The 6,686-nt window shown below is 33.4% G+C and overlaps 1 protein-coding gene and 1 long non-coding RNA gene across 11 annotated transcripts in view; both read left to right on the top strand.

Annotated features, from left to right (window-relative positions):
• Nucleotides 1-4,919, top strand: part of LOC116528398 — a 21,124-nt gene extending 16,205 nt beyond the window's left edge. The window contains exon 3 of the long non-coding RNA XR_004259009.1: nt 4,908-4,919. This is a non-coding gene — a long non-coding RNA (uncharacterized LOC116528398). The remainder of the gene's footprint in view (nt 1-4,907) is intronic.
• Nucleotides 1-6,686, top strand: part of PCDH15 (protocadherin related 15) — an 819,037-nt gene that overhangs the window by 51,785 nt on the left and 760,566 nt on the right. The gene's annotated exons all lie outside the window — the stretch shown is intronic.

Here is a 6,686-nt window from a genome sequence, read left to right as displayed (position 1 = left end):
TTTTTTTTTTTTTTTTTTTTTTTTTTTTTTTTTTTTTTAATATAAAAGCATCAATATTACTGAAACATATCATTGCTTCTCTGTTGAACTTTGCAGGGGGATACCATAGGGTTTACAGACACATAACTTGGTAAGAATATTGGAGTTAGCACAAAGAATTACAAATATTCAACAATTTTAAAAATATTTTCAATTGTAAGACAAAAAGGCTAAATTGTGTTTGTTTCCTTTTGAAATTTATGTATTATACTATGGTCACCCATGTATTTTTATTATTATTATTTTTGTTTCATTATTTGTGGGGTTTAAGCCATTTAGATAATTTAATAAAATATTTGGAAAGATATAGAGAAGTCATGGACGTAGGCTGTTCTGTGCTGGAGGAATGTTACTAGTATAAGAAGCAAATAACACAAAAAATACAGCAACAAAATGAAACAAAACAAAATTTAAAAATGTTTATTGTTTTATGTATTTCTCAAGTAGTATAAGCAGAAGTAGGACACACCTTTTTCATTTATTTGTCATTTGTTGACTTTGGACACCAAAGCTGATCCATTAACCCATTCTCTTTAAACCAACTTACCTTCAGAATGTCTTCTCCCTTGGATTCCAAGCCTTTTCTGCCCTCATTCTTCTAATCTCCTTTTATTATTATAGAAAACCAAAAGAACTAATAAAGCAAAACAAAACTCAGAAGCCAAAATATGTAAAGATTAAGTCCTCTAACACAGAATATTTATAGAAGGTGAGAAAAGCCAAGCACTGTATTGTCTAAATAGCCTCAGATTTTAGGGAAGGACAGGTACACAGTTAACTGTGCAAATTTTTTTAATCAACACAGTCCTGAGTTTAAATTCTACTCTGCCATAAACTAGCTATGTGATCTTGGAAATGTTAATTAACCTCTTGAATTTGAGCTTTGCTTATGTTATACAATGGTTAAAACATATCTATCTCATAGGATTAGTGTAAATGGAATGAGATAATGTAGCTAAAATATTTAGACAGTGCCTTGTACTAAACAATACAAGAAAATATTTTTGAGATTCTGAGAGTGTTAAAGACAAGATCAAGGGTTAAAACCATTGGACAAATTCAAGCTGGTAGTTGGGTAAGACATAAGAGCTAATATATAGTATTTCTGAGGTGAAATACTATATTTGAAAGGATCAGGTTCAGCCCCAGTAAACAAAGCCTCTTTACCTTCCAAGGTTTTGAGTTGGCCAGACTATATGCACATCCCCTAAGAGGAAGAGTTATGCACAATCATATTGATGTAATAGGATAAACATAAAGGTAACAACTAACAATTTTTGATGGCTATTTTACCCCTAAAAAACAATCAGTATTGTTCATAAAATTATCAAGAAATACAAATGAATCTAATGTCTTATTTTACATTAGAGAAACTATTTTAATGACATAAATATATGAACATAATTGAACTGCATATAAAAAGTGTTAAGCCAATATTTACTATCTAATATGTTATAAATAGCCCTGCCTTCACATACATTTCCTCTAGGGAAAAAATATAATTATTTACTTTCTATAGATATTTAGTGTTCATCAAAGTATCTTTGTTATTAAATTAATTTGGGAGGGGGAGGTGGTTAAGAAAACACTGCTAAACCAGTACATGTAACTATGTGATTTATATAATAAATACAACCACAGTGGCTATATATTTTCTGGGTGTTAATAGCCTGAAATCTCTTTCAGTAGCAGCATTAATCAGTCAAGGATGGGTTATTTTATGGACTTTAATGGCCTTTGTTGATAGATGGAGATTTTGTTTACAGATTATTCTTCATTGAACCACCATAGATTGCAAGCTATGAATCTTAAGAGATATTCTTAAAACATAAATTATACTGCTAAGAAATCTGTTCCGAGCTAAATTAAATTAGATAGTTGTGTTTTTTATGAAGCATAGGTAATGGAGCAGTGTACTACAAATGCCTTTCCTGAGACATTAGTGTAGAGTACCTTTAACACATAATTTTTTTCCCAAGAAACATTCCTGGGCTTGCGTGCAAGTTTATGAGCCTACTTGTTGTTTCTCCTGAGTAATTCATGTAAAACATATAACATTTGAAATGTACTTACGATGTTTGACTATTATAATGAATAACTGCCTTCAGGTCAAACATTACCAACAATTTTCATTTTTTAAAATGAACTGAAAGAGTAGTGCTCATTTATATTTTCCATATGTCTTAATAATGTTGAATATACTGAGAATTCAGTAGCAAAAGTTTTAATAATTGTTGCAGTCAGTGTTTTGTTTCACATTGAATAATTTTTTATTGTACCTTTTTGGGAAACATTATTCATGGGCTTGTAGTACATGACTATCATTCATGCTGATTTTAATAACATTTTGCTCACATACATCTTTAGATTGAGTACAGAGTCTACAATTTGGGTATGATTCTCCTACTTCAGAATATATTTTCTTTTCCAAAATGTTACTGACTTTTAAAATTTCTAGCTAGGGACAGAATTTTTTTCTCATTTTTCTTAAATGGAGAGTAATATAACAGCTGCGGGAAAACAAATGTGATTGTATTTGACTAAACTAAACTAAACAAACCAAGACACTCAATTTAATTCAATGTGAAAGTTGGAATTTTAAGAGAACTTAAATGCATGACTTCTTGAAGAATATTATCGGACCAGGTCATATCGTTTTTATTTGATGACTTTTTCCTTTTTGTGTTTTTTATTTTGGTGGGAGAGGTTCCCCCTGTGGCACCCAGGCTGGAGTGCAGTGGCTCAATCATGGATCACTGTAGCCTAAATCTCCTGGGCTCATTCTATCCTCCCACCTCAGCCTCCAGAGTAGCTGGAACTATAGGCATGTGCCATCACAACCAGATAATTATAATTTTTATAATTATAAAATTATAATTACATTATAAAATAATTGTAATTATTATTTGTAGAGATGAGGTTTAAATTAACCAGGTGGGTCTCAAACTGCTGTGTTTAAGCGATTCTCCCACATCAGCCTCTCCAAGTGGCTGGACTATAGGTGTACCCCCATCATGTCACCTATTTTATTTTGTAGAAGTGAGGTTTTGTCATGTTGCCCATGCTGGTCCTAAACTCCTGGACTCACGCAGTCAGGCTGCCTCAGCCTCCCACAGTGCTGGGATTAAAGTTGTGAGCTACTGCACACAGCCTCTCCTTTAATATCGAGCAAAGTGTTTCCATACAAATCCCCTCAGATTTTTTGCTCTGAAATACCCTCAGAGCTATGCTTAGTCCTTTTTTAGCTCTATTACTTTTACTCTATTTGTCAAAGTATTTCAAGTTAAAATATTATTTTAAAAAATTTCATACGTGTGCAAGTATTCCCACAATAACCAAAATGACATAGGCAAAGCCTTTCCAAAGTGCAGAAGTATGAGGTTGGTGCAAAAGTAATCACGGTTTTGGCCATTACTTTCAAAGGCAAAGACCGTGATTACTTTTTTACCAACCTAATAGCCTGTTTAACAGTGTCTTGCTCATGACGTCATATCTCTTCCTTACCATGATTCTTCATTTAACTGTAAAAATTCTTTGTAGTAGGCAGTAAAAAACTTAGTTATCATTGATTTATTGAGCGACCTATTATTTATTCTAATATATTAAGATAATAAAAATTTTAAAATCTCCATTAACCTCTAGTCTGTTATATTTTCTTATGGATTGAATTGTTATGCTAAGACAATTCTAATGGTAGGTACTATAGTTTAATTTCTACTCTTAACCTGAAACAAGAATAAATTTGGCATGCAGACAAATTTATATAATGTTCAAAACATGAACATATGCCAGGAATTGAGAGATTTCTGAGGGCAGGGACCTAGATTTTCTGTATGTCTTTCCTTCTCTTCTCTCTGTTCTTCTTCTGCCATTCTTTAATATTTTTCCATATTTAATAATGCCACCTGTTATATTGGGCACTGGGCAAGGATATGGATAGAATCATATGTTTGCCCCAGGATCTTCTACCAATAATATTATTAAATATAGAAGAGTTTATATCCCATTATTTTTACCACATGTGGTACACATAAATTTCTTTTTAAAACTTCTATTTATCTTGTGACTAGTTTAGATATATTGAATTATTGTATTATTTTCTTTATGTAAAACTGTTATTAAATGTAAGCATTTGAAACAACCTATTTTAACAAATAATTTTAGCATTATTTTTGTTTTTTTAATTACAATAAATATTAAGTATAAATTACTTCAACTAAAAGACCTTTATTACTTATATTAATCTTCTTAGCCAACTGAAATGAGTATATCTTTTCCAGAAATTTACTATAATTTTATAGTATATAAAATGATCTAGCCTTAGTTTTATGTCTCTAGGGAATTCTGCATTAAAAGTTTCAGATTAGTTAGACTATGAAACAGAAGACAAAGCTTTATAAGGCTGTTCTTACATATCCCTGTTCCTCTCTCATCCTTCTGTTAGGAATTCTGCCATACTCTTGGTTTCTGATGGATTCGATGTGGCTTGACCTTAAATTTGGACCATCCTTTAAACAATTCATCTGTGCTCTCTGTTACATGCTTTCTGAACAAGTATGGCTTGACTCTTAGGTTTCTGAAAACATTTCAGCCTAATACAGTACTAATTTTTCTGGCCTATGTCCAAACTGGCATCTCTCCATAATCTCAACCCTGACCCATTGCTTCAATGTACGAGATGGCACGCAATTATAAAATCTTTATTTTGTTTTACTTAGTTTCCATCTGTCTTTCTGTTAAGCAAGAAGGACACAAACCAGGGAAGCATCTTTAGGCACTATGTGAAAGCTCCTCAATGGAGTTGTGATTATTCTCCCCTATCTCAAAACTGAAAATGATTCTTGTCCTCTGTGAAGGGTTTCTAGTAGTTGCTTTTGGAGTTGTTAGTTTGCCTTTCATTGTATTCATTCTCATCCATGGTAGACATTCTTTGGCAGCAATTCTCACCTCTCAGGAATTAGAATCATCATTACTGTGGTCAGCTACTACAGAAAAACTAAGGTACATTGAGGAAAAAAATGCCCAAACATATGAGTTCTTCACATGTCTCCTCTACTCCACCTCCCCATTCACTGACTAGCTACAATGATAAAGCCCAGTTCCCAGATTCTCCATGAAAGGAGTTAAGACTACAAGTCTAACACTCTGTGTTTTCTAGCTCCTACCTGAGGTCTGGCTTCTAACTCATGGTTTATGAAAGCTGTGAGATTGTCACTCATTATTTATGTGTGGACAATGGAAAACAAAGCAGCCATTTTAAACAGACATGTGGGTGTTGACACAGTTCCTTCCTCTTACTCACTCAGGGGTAAAAGCAAGCCCCTAGCTCCATTCAGGAAGGAATTGATCTACGAAAGTATCCCCTCAACTTTTCCAGCTACTACATGAGGAACTAGCTTCCAACTTAAGTGTCTGTGAGAACTAATGGAGATCAGCATCCACTAGGCCCATGGAAGCTATAGATATCAAAGCAATAGTTTGAAAAAGTGTGTGGCTTGAATGAGCTTGCCGACATTTGCCTTAGCTCTTCTCCCCAGCTCAGTTTGCATGAGCAGGTTATGCACTCAGCTCTTCCCTGAGGAAAGAAGAAACTGGAAATTCCAGTTAGTGCCCAGCATTTATGGCTACTACTAAAAAGGACTGGTATCTCACCTGTTTCAGGTCAGTGAGGAGACCTGGCATACTCTAGACACCCAGGGACCACAAAGAAAAAAAAGCAGCATTTCTGAAAATCAGAAAGGTTTAAGAGGTACCCAGAATTTCTAGCAGGGCTAAATTGTGAGGGTCTTCCCATATATGAGACCAATCTATGAAAACTAAAAGAAGTGACTGGTTTAGATAATCTGCAGACACCACCGAACAGTAAAGGAAATGAAGAAATAGAGAAATATGTTCCAGATAAAAAATCCAGCAAATACTCAGAAATAAACCTAATATATTGGAGATAGATGATTTATACAACAAATAATTCTAAGTGATGGTCATAAAGATAGATGTTCAAGTTCAGAACAGCAGTGTAAAATCTGCACATGTGGCCCTGAACTTAAAATAGAAGTGCTTTTTTTTAAAGAAAGGATCAGTAAACTAATTAGAAAAAAAAAAAAAAAAGCAGGGGGCGTGTTGGGTTTCACTAGAAACCATCCAGAGTAGCCAAAAATGAAAAAGGAGGCAGAGTCAATATAGCTTAAAACCTATGGGAAACCATCAAGTGGACCAATTTAATCATTATGAAAATATGAAAAAGAGAAGATAAATATAAAGGGGCAAAAAGCTTATTTTAAAAAAATAACTTGTCTCCATATCCTAGGTAATCTAGAAAAAAAAATAAAAATAATTTTTTAAATGAGAAAAAACTTCTCAAATTTGAGGAGGGAAATAAACGTCTAGTGCTAAAAAGTCAAAAGGGCATCTTTTGACTTTTGATCCATACCAAGACACATTATCATCAAATTGGGAAAAGTTAAAAACAATTTTGAAAGCAGCAAAAGAAAAGCGACTTGTTATGTATTAGGGAACCCTCATAAGACCATTGGTGGATTTTTAGCAGAAACTTTGCAGACTAGAAGGGAGTTGGATGATATATTTAAAATGCTGAAAGAAACACACACACACACACACACACACACACACACACACACACACACACA

The sequence above is a fragment of the Sapajus apella genome, unplaced genomic scaffold (assembly GCF_009761245.1).
Source record: "Sapajus apella isolate SASKATOON/1434 unplaced genomic scaffold, GSC_monkey_1.0 scaffold58, whole genome shotgun sequence".
Taxonomy (NCBI): domain Eukaryota; kingdom Metazoa; phylum Chordata; class Mammalia; order Primates; family Cebidae; genus Sapajus; species Sapajus apella.
This window is presented reverse-complemented; position numbering and strand designations above follow the sequence as displayed.